General features: G+C 44.7%; 1 protein-coding gene across 1 annotated transcript in view; it reads right to left on the reverse strand.

The window, feature by feature from the left end:
* Positions 1–14,095, reverse strand: part of IARS1 (isoleucyl-tRNA synthetase 1) — a 139,077-nt gene that overhangs the window by 80,786 nt on the left and 44,196 nt on the right. The gene's annotated exons all lie outside the window — the stretch shown is intronic.

A 14,095-nucleotide genomic window follows, 5' to 3' on the forward strand; every position in this document is an offset into this window, starting at 1 on the left:
CCCTGAACAAATGCCATAAATAAAAAATTTAAAAAAATTTAAAAGAGGGCAAGCTGGGCAACAGTGAAATATGCAGAAAGGGGTGAAGTGAGGCATACATACACACCCCCAACTCTCCCACTCTGTATCTCCTCACCCAACTCTTGAGGCTGAATTCAGGTCTGCCCGACCTGAATTCTAAAAATGTCTAGATTCTAAATTAAATTTAGAATTTAGAAATTCTAAATTAAATTTAGAATTTAGAAATTCTAAATTAAATTTAGAATTTAGAAATTCTAAATTAAATTTAGAATTTAGAAATTCTAAATTAAATTTAGAATTTAGAAATTCTAAAAAAAAGTCTAAAAATGTCACTGTGAAACCCCTATTCTGACTTCCCTTTTTCCTCCTCTTTATCCCCAACCTGTTTGGGTCTCTGAATTGTCGGTGTCCCTGTCTCTGTTTTGAAGCTGCCTGCTCTCCCCACAAACAGGGTCTTTTCCTCCAACTAAGTATGCTCTGGTAGTACACAAAATTTCATTTTAAAAAATACCCCAAATTCTGAATGAGTGGAACCTGAATGGATACATATTTTCAGGGTATGCCAGAAGTGAAATACCCCTTATTGATCCTCACGACTGAAGCTGCGGTAACTATTACAGGACTGAAATCCCCCACAAATCCTACGTGCGTGATAACCCATTTGTTCCAACTTGAGGAACATTATACTGAAAGGGTGCAGGCTCGCCTGAGGAGACTAAGGAGCTTCTGGAAGTCGCTTGCACGCCACTCACGAAGAGTGTTCTTTTATCCCTGCATCTAATACTCCCTTCATGCTCCGAGAGGCCTTTTGATTCTGCCTCTTATCGCGGCCTTCTGGAAGCCCCTGCTCTGACAGAGTCATTCTATTCCTGATTGCTGTAGCTCAAGCTAGTTTATCTGCCGCTATTGTCTCCAGGCGGTCCACAGCTATGCTATAACATTTGAGGTTAAGCCCCACCGTACCTTTCAAACCTTTCTGTGGCCAGGGGCAAAAACAAGTTCTGTGTTGTTCAGACCAATAAATCGTAAAAGGCTCCAACGCTGAAAATGAAAAATGGTTGCAAAGCCTGTTAACTAGGCTAAAATTACAAGAATTTGACATGATTCTCCCCTAGTGCTCCACAAACGCTTTTAGCGCAAGCGGAGATTAAATCTATCAATATGGGAGTTAAATTAATTAACATTTAGTACTTAAAAGGTATTAGAGGAATGTACACTTGAAGCTGTTTTAGGATACGTATAATTGGATTTGGAGGCTTGAATTATTTCAAAAGGAAAGCTCCAAATAGTATTAAGTTGTATAAGCATTCCATCAAAATGTAAAGCCTTGACTGAGGATAATTTCCTTACAACCACCTGATTTTCAATATGCCCTATAATTAATGTCTTTAAATGGCCTTATTTCAAGGGAAAACAAAGATTAAAATGTAAGAAGGGGTTGAAAAATCATTTAAGCTCCTTTACTGTAACCCAGACCTAATTTAATATTCCATCATGTGAATTGATGAAAGGATAATGAACAACTAAGCTAAGAAATATTTTATTTCATACTACTGTAATAAGACCTACAGAAAACATTTGAAGCACTTTGCTTTTGATGAACTTTGCCTTCGTGAAGAGCTGTTTTCTCTACCGCTACACCAGTCATTAAATATTAAATTCTTTGCCACATGTTCCTACACCAAGCTCTCTCACCTTGGACTGGTCAGATGAACACTCCTATGTGACCATAATAGTCACTGAAAAGAAAATCACTCTCACAAAAATGTCTCCGCTGAGTTTCTTCGCTGTACAACTAATGGCATTTAAATAGCACTTATTGTGTGCAGAGCACTGTACTAAGCCTTTAAGAAAACACAATAAAACAGGGTTGGCAGACAAGATCCCTGCCCACAGGGACACCAGTCTACAAGGGAAATTCCTCCTCCTCCCTTCAAGGCCCTACGGAGAGCTCACCTCCTCCAGGAGGCCTTCCCAGACTGAGCCCCCTCCTTCCTCTCCCCCTCTCCATCCCCCCACCTTACCTCCTTCCCTTCCCCACAGCACCTGTATATATTTATATATGTTTGTACGTATTTATTACTCCATTTATTTTACTTGTACAGATTTATTCTATTTATTTTATTTTCTTAATATGTTTTGTTTTGTTCTCTGTCTCCCCTTTCTAGACTGTGAGCCCACTGTTGGGTAGGGACCGTCTCTATATGTTGCCAACTTGTACTTCCCAAGCGCTTAGTACAGTGCTCTGCACACAGTAAGCGCTCAATAAACACGATTGAATGAATGAATGAATGCACTCAGTGTATCTTCCTTGGCAAATCCCCGATTTTACAGCTTCCCCAAATTTTTGAAATCACTTGATTTTCAATATTCAAATTCCTCATGCATGAGCCACACATCTACAGTATTCAGTTCTGCCAGAAATGAATGTGTTCTCACTACAAATTTTGGCAAGAACACAACGATGGGCAGAATTAGGGACCATTCTTCCAGCAACAGGCAAAATGGTTGTGGGCATGAGCTTTGGATGAGACACGAGATACTATAATGCAAAATTCCTTAACGTGGGGGCTGGCAAAAACTGCCGCTTAAAGGAGAACTAGATGTCATCAGCTACGGTAGAGTCAAGTCGTCTTAAAGGGTCTGGGAGAACGATGAAATGTGTGTTTATGGATTCTAAGATTCAAATTAGACCGGCAATCTACCTGGAATACACTAGATGTTAGGAGTTACACTTATTTTAAAATGAAACAGCTCCCATATGGTTTGGATTGGGGGACGGGGGGGTTGGAAACTATTGAAAAGATGCTGTAAGTCTCCACTTTTATCAGAGACCAGAAAAATACTGGCTGAAATAATATCTTTCACAGCTGTTGTTAACTATCCAGCATGTAAGGTTAGGTGCACAAATGAATCTACCGATAAACATCTTGGTGGCCTCATCCCTGGCAAAATACCACATTTACTCACATAACTGCCCTTACTTTTTGCAACGTAACAACAGGGGACGGGATGATACATGATGAACAATTCAATCTAGCAATAATGCCCTCTTTATCCCCCCCACAAAGGCACTTACGGACATGTCCGTATGTTACTTATATTAATAATAATAATAATGATGGTATTTGGTAAGCACTTACTATGTGCCAAGCCCTGTTCTAAGCAGTCAACAATGGTATTTGTTAAGTGCTTACTATGTGCCAAGCACTGTTCTAAGCGCTGGGGGAGATACAAGGTTCTCAGGCTGTCCCACGTGGGGCTCACAGTCTTCATCCCCATTTTCCAGGTGAGGGAACAGGCACAGAGAAGCGAAGGAAATGGCCCAAAGTCACACAGCTGACAAGCGGTGGGGCCGGGATTAGAACCCATGACCTCTGACTCTCAAGCCCGGGCTCTTTCCACTATGTCTGTCTCCCACTCTGGACCGTAAGCGCCGTACGGGCAGGGAAAGTGTCTACCAACTTGGCTATGTTGTACTTTCCCAGGTGCCTAGTACACACAGTATGGGCTTGAGACTGCTCTCTAATTCCCATCACCCCTTCCCAAAGGCTGCAAACAGGCACTCAATCAACATCCTCGACATCCTGACCATACTCTTCTTCCAACCCCAGCTTACAAAAATAATCTTGTATTTCCTGCTCAAAGCAGGGGCGGGCAAACGTCCTGTGATTGGCACTGTGAAATTATGCGATGGGAGGGAATACGGTAGTTCCGTCGGTCAATCGCTACTCGTTAATTAGAGCTTCTAGTACAATCACACCAGCAGAATGACGGTAATCGAAAACCCTTTGCATAAAAAGTAGAAGGCGCACAATAATTCACGGAAAAAGATTCTCCCTACCTTTTTTCAAGTGTTCGAATTTGGTTGCATGGAATTCTATGAGGAGGGATTATAAAAGGAAATGAGAGGTTCGGAGTGTGTTTACAGCACCGCATCGCAATGCAACCCCACAGAGCAGAACGTAAAAGCTCTTCAAAATGAGAGCAACAAGCTTATTATGCCTGGCTCTAATCAGTACAGGTAAATTCATGCCTTTAGAAAATATGAATAAGCTAATCAACGCAAACAAAATCCTCATGATTATGTAATAAGTTTATTACATTTAAACTGAAAAATGGGGTTTGTTTTTCATTCTTGAGAGTAAAATGCTACCATCTAGTGCTGGAATTCTTCTGTGTGTTCAGTACAAAAGGAAGCAAAATCCTAAGCTAATTAAAGCATGAACGTCCCATTATATGAAATAAGTGATTTTGATAAGCCAGCCTTCAATGTCAAGAGCAAAAACAGTTCAAAACAGAAAACCATACCAACAATTTAGCTGTAAAAAAGATATTTACAGCTCTAATGGATTACACAGACGGCTCTTACGTGTGCTCTTAAAACGATAAAATTAAGTATTGTATGGAACCCATGGGCCTGAGAATACCACCACAACAGCGTGGCTTAGTGGATAGAGCACGGGCTTGGGAGTCAGAGGTCATGGGTTCTAATCCCAGCTCTGCCCTTATCAGCTGTGTGACTTTGGGCAAATCACTTAACTTCTCTTTGCCTCAGTTACCTCATCTATAAAATGGGGATTAAGACTGTGAGCCCCAAATGGGACAACCCGATTACCTTGTATCTACCCCAGTGCTCAGAACAGTCTTGGCACATAGTATTTAACAAATACCTTTATTATGATTAACAAACATTTAGATCTGGGTGGGGATAGGGTGGGCTGAGTTTCCCAGTCTCCCCTCATCCCATCTCTGCCACCCAATATCATGCTGTATCCTCTGGAGTACCTTGCTTGCAGGTTTAGATCACAGGTTCACGGCCAGCAATAAAAAAAATAATAATAAAAATAACAATAGCATTTATTATGCATTCATGTGCCAAATGCTAAGAAGTGGGGTAGACTGTAAGCTCCTTAAGGACAGAGATCATGTCTACCCACTCTGCTCTGCCAAGTGCTTAGCACGGTGCTCTTCACACAGTAAGGGCTCAATAAATACCACTGATTGAAAGATGTACAGTTGTCAAGACAAGTGACGTGGCTTTGGGATAGCTACGCATGCCCAGAACTCTACATGCACCTGCTGAAACACTGTTCTAAGTGCTGGGAGAGATACAAGGTAATTTGTTGCCGAATTGTGCTTTCCAAGTTCTCTGCACACAGTAAGCGCTTAATAAATATGACTAAATGAATGAATGAAACCACAAATCCTAGCAGTGAACAAGAAAACCCAGCATGCGCATCTGTGGGGGGAAACAGTTACGGCCGAGAGGAAGAAATGGATCCTTGGTTGGCTGAGAACTCCACCCGCGGTGGGTTCGTACTGGAATCCAGAATTTCCGAGTAGCACGGGGCCTTTACACTAAGGCATTTAGCTCATCGCTCCCTCAATAATAATAATAATAATGATGGCATTTGTTAAGCGCTTACTATGTGCAAAGCACTGTTCTAAGCGCTGGGGGGGATACAATGTGATCAAGTTGACCCACGTGGGGCTCACAGTCTTAATCCCCATTTTTACAGATGAGGTAACAGGCTCAGAGAAGTTAAGTGACTTGCCCAAGGTCACACAGCAGACTTGTGGTGGAGCCGGGATTCGAACCCATGACCTCTGACTCCAAAGCCCATGCTCTTTCCACTGAGCCACGCTCCTACCTTCAAAAGTAAGGGAACCGCAAGGCAAAATTCCTTCTTTCCCCCATTTGGAGTGATGTTGCAACAAGCTATAATAAGTGGACTTTCGTAAAACGGGACACATCAAATCATCATCATGGTTAACAAAAGCAGCAATTAAGAGCACTTGGTCTTATTTCATGGTGTGTCAAATACCCAGTTGTCTTTCCTATCCAAAAAGGACGCTACTGATGGTGAATTTTAATCCAGCAATGCAGGTGTGGTTGTAAAGTTCAACGCTCAAGCGAAAAATCCCTCCTACACTGTGCCTACACACAAAAACTACCCCATCATACTGCTCGCTCTTGGTGCTGTTTCGATTTGGTTTCAACCTTACGATGTACGTTTTCTGGACTTCTTGGAAAGCTACTCCACTCGTACCTTTTGGAGTGGTTGTCCTACTAGATGACGCCCAAACTTCATTTAAAATGCTGCATTGTCAGAGGTTACCCTTACCTGCATCCACGAAGCACTTCCTCCGATCTGCTTCGGGTTTTTTTCTGCCCCCATTTCAATTCACCTCAGTAAAACAGAAACCATCAAGGGTGAGCTTCCTGCAGTCCCTCCCCTTCACATTACTCTTATTCCTCCTTCCCAGTGCTCTCAAGAGATCTCGCACCTGTTCCTAACTCCCTCTACTAGTTTCTCTGACCCCATTCCATCTCCGCTCTTAAATGAAAACACTTTTTCCCCACTCTCCTGCCCTCGCGTATCGCACCTTTAACCTCTCACCGTTGAAGTAAATTTCCCAGAAGATTGGAAATCTATTCTAACCCCGGTAAACCGGTCCCTTGTGGCATCCTCCAGTACGGCTACAAACCAGGCGTCTTTGACTCTGACCCAACCAGTCAAGAGACAGTAAAACGAGTTCAGGATCTTAATGAACTCGGGGCTCTAAATTTATTTAGTAATTGACCGAACTTAGGTCACTTCACCTGACGAGATCAGATGCTTTTTTAAGACCCATGAAGTCCGTCTAGTAGCTCCGGTGCAATTCCCTGAACTACTATTTCTACGCCCAGCAGGCAACAAAGGTTACGTCTGAGGTCACGCTGCAAATAAACGTAAAGCCACATTGCAATTCTGGGACTGTGTGGTTAATAATACGCTACAGTGGTCGATCCTAAATCGCTTTGGCCTAGGTTGCTCGTGTTCCTGAATTTAATTTTCCTGCCCCAGTGCAGGCATCTACAAGCTTTCAATCTTACGATCACAAGGGGCTGAGTACTGTTTGTGTTCTTTCATCTACCTCATTTTCGCTGAACAGAGTCTTTCAGGTGATGAACAATTGCGTCTAGAGTTTGATGGCTGCCGGGTAAATGGTATCCCTGAGAAATATCCTTTGCTTGCTAGCAAAGAACTTGTAAGTGGAATTCCCCATCCCTCAAGCCTGCAACTCTGCCATTTTCCTTGCCTCCTCCCTCTCTTGCCACCCCTATATTCAGTCTGTTCCTGGATCTTCTCAATTCTTCCTCCGTAATATCTCCGGAACCTGTCTCTCCCTCTCAATCCAAATGACCCCTCTGCTGGTCCCCGCTACTTCTGCATCAATCAATCAATCATATTTATTGAGCGCTTACTGTGTGCAGAGCACTGTACTAAGCGCTTGGGAAGTACAAGTTGGCAACATATGGAGACAGTCCCTACCCAACAGTGGGCTCACAGTCTAAAAGGGGGAGACAGAGAACAAAACCAAACATACTAACATCTCCCCACCTCCAGTTCCTCCCCTCTCTGGTCCACACTTTATTCTGCTGCCCAAATCATTTTTCCTACAAGTTGTTCTTATTACACCCATCTCCCCACTCTTCAAAAATCTCCGGTGGGTGCCATTTTCTATCCATAAAGACCATAAACTCCTGACTATTAGCTTAAAACACTCTCTCCTACTTATCTACTCTGTTCACCCATAACACCCCTGCCTGCAATATTCATTCCTTTCAAGCAAGCCTATTCAGGGTGCACCACTTTCTCACGTATCCCACTGCCAATCTTTTTTAACCAATTCTCCCTGCCTAAAACCCCCGCCCTCACCTTCATATCTGACAAACCATAGCTCTCCCCAACTTAACAGCTTTTTCTGAGATCGCAAAGCCTACTAGGAGGTCTTCCCCGATACATTGCTAATCTCACTTTATATTTCCCAACTAACACTACAGCTCTTCTATGCCACCTAAGCTCCCACCCTCATAGAACCTATATATGAATCTTCTAGACTCTATTATTTCCTCCTATCTTTAATTTAATTGTCTATGGACCCCGCAAGAGCATTTGAAGGGACAGATAATGTCTTCTAACTCTATGGCACCAATGACGATAATGGTATTTGTTAAGTGCCTACTGTGTGACAAGCATTGGGGAAAGATAGATGATGGTCACATCAGACGCAGTCCCTGTCTCACATGGAGCTCGCAGTCTAAGGAGGAGGGAAAACAGGCATTTAATTCCCATTTTACAGATGAATACCCAAGAACAGAGAAGTGAAGTGACTCGCCCAAAACCACCCAGCAGGCAAAGGCAGAGTGAGAATTAGAACTTGAGTCCTCAGACCCCCGAGCCCATGCTTTTTCTGGTGGGCAACGCTGTGTTTCCCAGTTACCACATCGATACCGGCCAGGGATTATCCACTTGGAATGGGTAGAAGTCTGCATCGAGCAGACAACCCTCTAGACGGTAAGCTCACTGTGGACAGGGGATGTGTCTGTTATATTTTCTCTCCCAAGCCCTTAGTACAGTGTGCTGCACACAGTAAGCGCTCAAGGAATACGACTGACTGATTGACAGGCAGGGAGAGAAGGCGGCAAATTTGTTGTCGCCCACCCTTAGGTGGACAGCCAGGGCCCAGTACCAGGCCATGCTGAAGTACAATAGTTGAAGGCTTAGAAAGCTAAAACTTGCAATGAGACCAACTTCATAATGCTTTACCGTTTTATATAATATTCTCAAATTTCGTCCAGTGTGAGAGAAGCTATGTATAGTGTATTGCACAGACAAGGTAGCTCAACTACAATCAGCGCTTAGAACAGTGCTTTGCACATAGTAAGCGCTTAATAAATGCCACTAAAAAAACCCAAACTGTTGCAATCTCACATTTCTTCCTACCTCCAGGGCATCTCTAATTGGATGCCCAGGCACCTCAAGCTCAACAGGTCCTAAACTGAATTCCTCATCTTCCATCCCAAATCCTCTCCACAATTTAACTCTTCCATCACTGTTGTCACCACCACCATCCTCCCTGTCTCTCAGGCCTGCAACCTTGACCCCTCCCCTTCTTTTTCACTCCCCATATTCAGTCTGTCACCAAATCCTGCTGGTGGTTTCTGCCGGACCGTCTCCCGAATCGTCCTTTCCTCTCCGTCTGCACTGCCACCACGCTAGTCCAAGCACCTACCACATTCTGACGACTCTTTATAACCTCAGTCGGTCAATCGTATTTACTGAGCGCCTGCTGTGTGCAGAGCACTGTATTGAGCACTTGGGAGCGTACCACATAGCAATATAACAGCAATATACTATAATCCCTGCCTACCACGAGCTTACAGCCTTAGAGGGCGACACGGAAACTAATATAAATAAATCACAGATATGTACACATAGGCCTCTTTGCAGGCATCCCTGCCTCCAGGCCACCGTCCTCGAAAATCACCGACGGTTGTCCATACCTCGCCAACTGAAGCACCAGCTGCTGACAATTGGCTTTAAGCCCCAGAATAGACTCTGCCCTCTGTCCTCCCCACATGCTTCTCCTTATTCCCCACCCACCGCACCCCAGTTGTCACAAGCCAACCCACTCTCTGTCTCCGCTTGCTCGTGCCCTATCTTCTGTCTGAAGCTCCACCACCCCTTCAACCGTCACATCTCCTCCAAGAGACCTTCCCTCATTCATTCATTCATTCATTCAGTCGTATTTATTGAGCACTTACGGTGTGCAGAGTACTGTACTAAGCGCTTGGGAAGTACAAGTCGACAGCATATAGAGACGGTCCCTACCCAACAACGGGCTCACAGTCTAGAAGGGGGAGACAGACAACAAAACAAAACATGGAGACAGGTGTCAAAATTGTCAGAACAAATAGAATTAAAGCTATATGCATAGCATTAACAAAATAAACAGAATAGTATAAATATGTACAAGTAAAATGAATTATACTATATACACGTGCTGTGGGGAGGGGAAGGAGGTAGGGCGGGGGGGACAGGGAGGAGGAGAGGAAAAAGGGGGCTCAGTCTGGGAAGGCCTCCTGGAGGAGGTGAGCTCTCAGTAGGGCTTTGAAGGGAGGAAGAGAGCTAGCTTGGCGGATGGGTGGAGGGAGGGCATTCCAGGCCAGGGGAAGGACGTGGGTCGGGGGCTGACGGCGGGACAGGTGAGAACGAGGCACAGTGAGGAGGTTAGCGGCAGAGGAGTGGAGGGTGTGGACTGGGCTGCAGAAGGAGAGAAGGGAGGTGAGGTAGGAGGGGGCGAGGTGATGGACAGCCTTGAAGCCCAGGGTGAGGAGTTTCTGCTTGATGCGCAGATTGATTGGTAGCCACTGGAGATTTTTGAGGAGGGGAGTAACATGCCCAGAGCGTTTCTGGACAAAGATAATCTGGGTAGCAGAGTGAAGTACAGACTCAAGCGGGGAGAGACTTCCCAGTCTCCTTCCTTCCCAAATGGCAACGGTATTCCCACATCACCTAACCACTCAGGCAGTCACACACATAAAATCACACTTCCTACGAGCACTTACTTGCGTATGTATTGGTGTTCTCTGAGGTTTCCCCCTACCTGTATTTTTTTAGTGTCTGTCTCCTACTAGATTGTAAGGTCCTTGAGGGTGACAGTACCAGGCCCTTATTCACCTGGTTCCAAATCCCTCTTTTAGTGGAAAAGAAATCCCTCTTTTAGTGGAAAAGACCACGGGCCTAGGAGTCAGGACCTAGGTTCGAATCCTGTCTCCACACTTGCATGCTGTGTGACCTTGGGACGGGTCACTTCACTTCTCCGTGCCTCAGTTCCCTCATCTGTAAAACGAGGATTAAGACTGTGAGACCCATATGGGACGGACACTGCGTCCAACCTGACTGTCTTTTATCATCATCATCATCATCAATCGTATTTATTGAGCGCTTACTGTGTGCAGAGCACTGTACTAAGCGCTTGGGAAGTACAAGTTGGCAACATATAGAGACAGTCCCTACCCAACAGTGGGCTCACAGTCTAAAAGACTTTTATCTACCCCAGCACTTAGTACGGTGCCTGGCACATAGTAAGCGCTTTAACAAAACAAACTCCAAATCCGATTACCTTGCATCTAGCTCAGCGCGTAGTGCTCGGTGAATCCCCACTTCACAGATGAGGCAAATGAGGCACAGAGAACTGAAGTGATTTGCCCAAGGTCAGACAGCAAGCAGGGCAGGGCCAGTATTAGAACCCAGGTCCTCTGACTCCCGGGCCTGTACTCTTTCCAAAAGATCATTTTGCTTCTCATATGGCCAACTGTGCAGGTAAATGTCATGCGAAAATTAGTAGATAAAATTGGGTAAATGTCATGCGAAAGTTACAATTTACCATACGTTTCTGTGATCATTGGGGCATTTAATATTAATGAAAGCCTCTCTAGAGTTTCTACATTTAAAAAACATAATTCAAGATTCAGTCAGGATAGAAAAAAATGTGCAAAAGAAACTTCTGTTCAATCTTAGCTTCATCAAATGTGACAACTAAAATAAAATAGTTGGTTCTTCTTAAGGGACAATAGCCCAGGTCATTTCTAATACTAAAAATACTTTGCAAACGAAACTGATCTGTAAGGGTCAATTTAGGCTGAAAGGCACTCCAACTCTCCCAAATGCCCAGATCAGAGGACAAAATGTAACCCAAAGCCACGGCTTCATTCCAATTCCTTATTCCTTATCGCCTCGGTATTCATTCATTCACTCAATCGTAATTATGTGAATTAATCGTATTCATTCATTCATTCAACCGTATTTATTGAGTGCTTAATATGTGCGGAGCACTGGACTAAGCGCTTGGGAAGTACAAGTTGGCAACATATAAGGACGGTCCCTACCCAACAGCGGGCTCACAGTCTAGAAGGGGGAGACAGACAACAAAACAAAACACATAGACAGGTGTCAAAGTCGTCAGAACTAATAGAATTAAAGCTATATGCACATCATTAACAAAATAATAATAATAATAATAATGGCATTTATTAAGCGCTTACTATGTGCAAAGCACTGTTCTAAGCGCTGGGGAGGTTACAAGGTGATCAGGTTGTCCCACGTGGGGCTCATAGTCTTCATCCCCATTTTACAGATGAGGCAACTGAGGCACAGAGAAGTTAAGTGACTTGCCCAAAGTCACACAACTGACAACTGGCGGAGCCGGGATTTGAACCCATGACCTCTGATTCCAAAGCCCGCGCTCTTTTCCACTGAGCCACGCTGCTTCTCTGAATATTTATTCTCTGAATAAATATTCAGTATTCAGTAGTTTTAGCCTCAGAAGGTGTTACTATAAAGAGCAGGATTTCCGAGAAAGCATACGATTAGGCGACAATGGAAGACCTAGCATGCGACAGGACCGGGGGAAAAGGTACGAGCCCTACGTATACGGGGATGGGTGCTTCATCGGCCTCAACTGGCACCCATTTCCGTAGTGCCTTGCTTCCTCACAGAGACCGGAAGGGAGGTAGGGAGAAGGACAAAGCTGCTTGACATGTACTGGGTACTTAAATACCACAATTACTATTATTATTGGTAGCCGGATCATCATTGACCACCATAATTCTCACACCTCACCCGCTGAGGAGCTGCGTGGCCTAGTGGAAAGAGCACAGCCCTGGGAGTCAAGGATCTGGGTCCTAATCCCGATTCCGCCATGCGCCTGCTGCGTGATCTTGGGCGAGTCACCTAACTTCGCTCTGCCTCAGTTACCTCACCTGTAAATTGGGGGTTCAATACCCGTTCCCCCCCTCCGCTACTTAGATGCTGAGCCCCGTGAGGGACAGGGACTGTGTCTGATCTGATTATCTCGTATCTTCTCCAGCGCTCAGAACTGTGACACAGTAAGCACTTAAACACCACCGTTATTCTTATTATTATTACTTGTGGCTCAGAGAGGCTTCCCAAGTGGTGAGCTGGTGGTGAAAACTCAGGCCCCAGACCGGGGACCCTTTTCTTCCACCACCCAGCCGCCACGACCACTAAGGTTAAAAGAACCCAGGTTGAGGTCATTTGGGGAGGAAGAGTAGGATGGATCCCTCTAGACTGAAAGCTCGTTAGGGGCAGGGATTGTGTCTGCTAATTCTGTTGTATTGTCCTCTCCCACAAGTTTAGTATAGTGCTCTGCCCAGAGTAAGCAATCGATAAATACGATTGATTGAATGATTCCTCTAACCTCCCTCCAGTCAAATCAGAATGAGGCCACAGACTTTGTTAGTCCTGAGTGGGTCAGGGAGAATGGGCTGGTACGTAGCTCAGCCTTGGAACCCTCTGCCGCCTCATCCAAATCCCCCCTAAAATGGATCCAAAGCCAACTTCCATATTTCTCCCCAACGTACTACTCTGAAAATAGCCAGAAGGATTAGGGAGCAAGCTGACTGTGGAGGCTGATAAGAAACCCAGATGTACGACACCAAGAGGAAATTTGCAACTTGACAAATGTACTCTATTAACTTTAGTCAGACGCAGCATATTCGCTGTCAAAATGCACCTGTCAAAATGTGTGGGAATATTCCTTGTGTGAAAACGTGTTAGGGAGAAATCAGGTAAAAATCCTCCAACTTCTAAACCGTTAGTTACTGTACTTAACTTGGATGGTTATTTTTGATGAACAAGCGCGCCAAATCTAATAATTCTCTTGCCACGCTTGGCTGAAGCTCGGCGGGATGATCCACATCCTCCCCCACTTTCCCCAGACACCTCCCGCTGCATCAACACCCACTCATTCTCTCTTCCATTCCTCTAACGGTTGCTCTTTCACCCCAGTAGACACCTCCTGTCACAATACAGGAAGCAGGGGGGAAAAGCACTTCATCCCCTGATTTTTGGTGTAGATTGCTGCCGCCAGGCCTAACACCTTCCCCCGCAAAGGGCGACACTCGGGAAAGGAAAAAGTCGGCACGGTACTAAGCAGTTGCCTTTCGAAATGGCCAAAGGGTGACTGGGTGGCAGCGAGAAAGTCCTGAAGTTCTGAACGGTTACGCCAGTACAGGTTCGGCATGGGAGACCGCCAAAAGCAAATCCAGTTGATCTTACGAATGAAACTTTACAAACTACAGATTAACTGTCCTTGTTACAATGGGATCTTCAGGATTTTTGCCTTCTAAGAATAACCTTACCTTTAATAAGTAGCAGTGCATAACCTCTCACCTCCAAATTGCTCAATAGTACACTGGCTCCTGTGAAAGGCAACTCCC

This window comes from Tachyglossus aculeatus, chromosome X1, assembly GCF_015852505.1.
Source record: "Tachyglossus aculeatus isolate mTacAcu1 chromosome X1, mTacAcu1.pri, whole genome shotgun sequence".
NCBI classification, from domain to species: domain Eukaryota; kingdom Metazoa; phylum Chordata; class Mammalia; order Monotremata; family Tachyglossidae; genus Tachyglossus; species Tachyglossus aculeatus.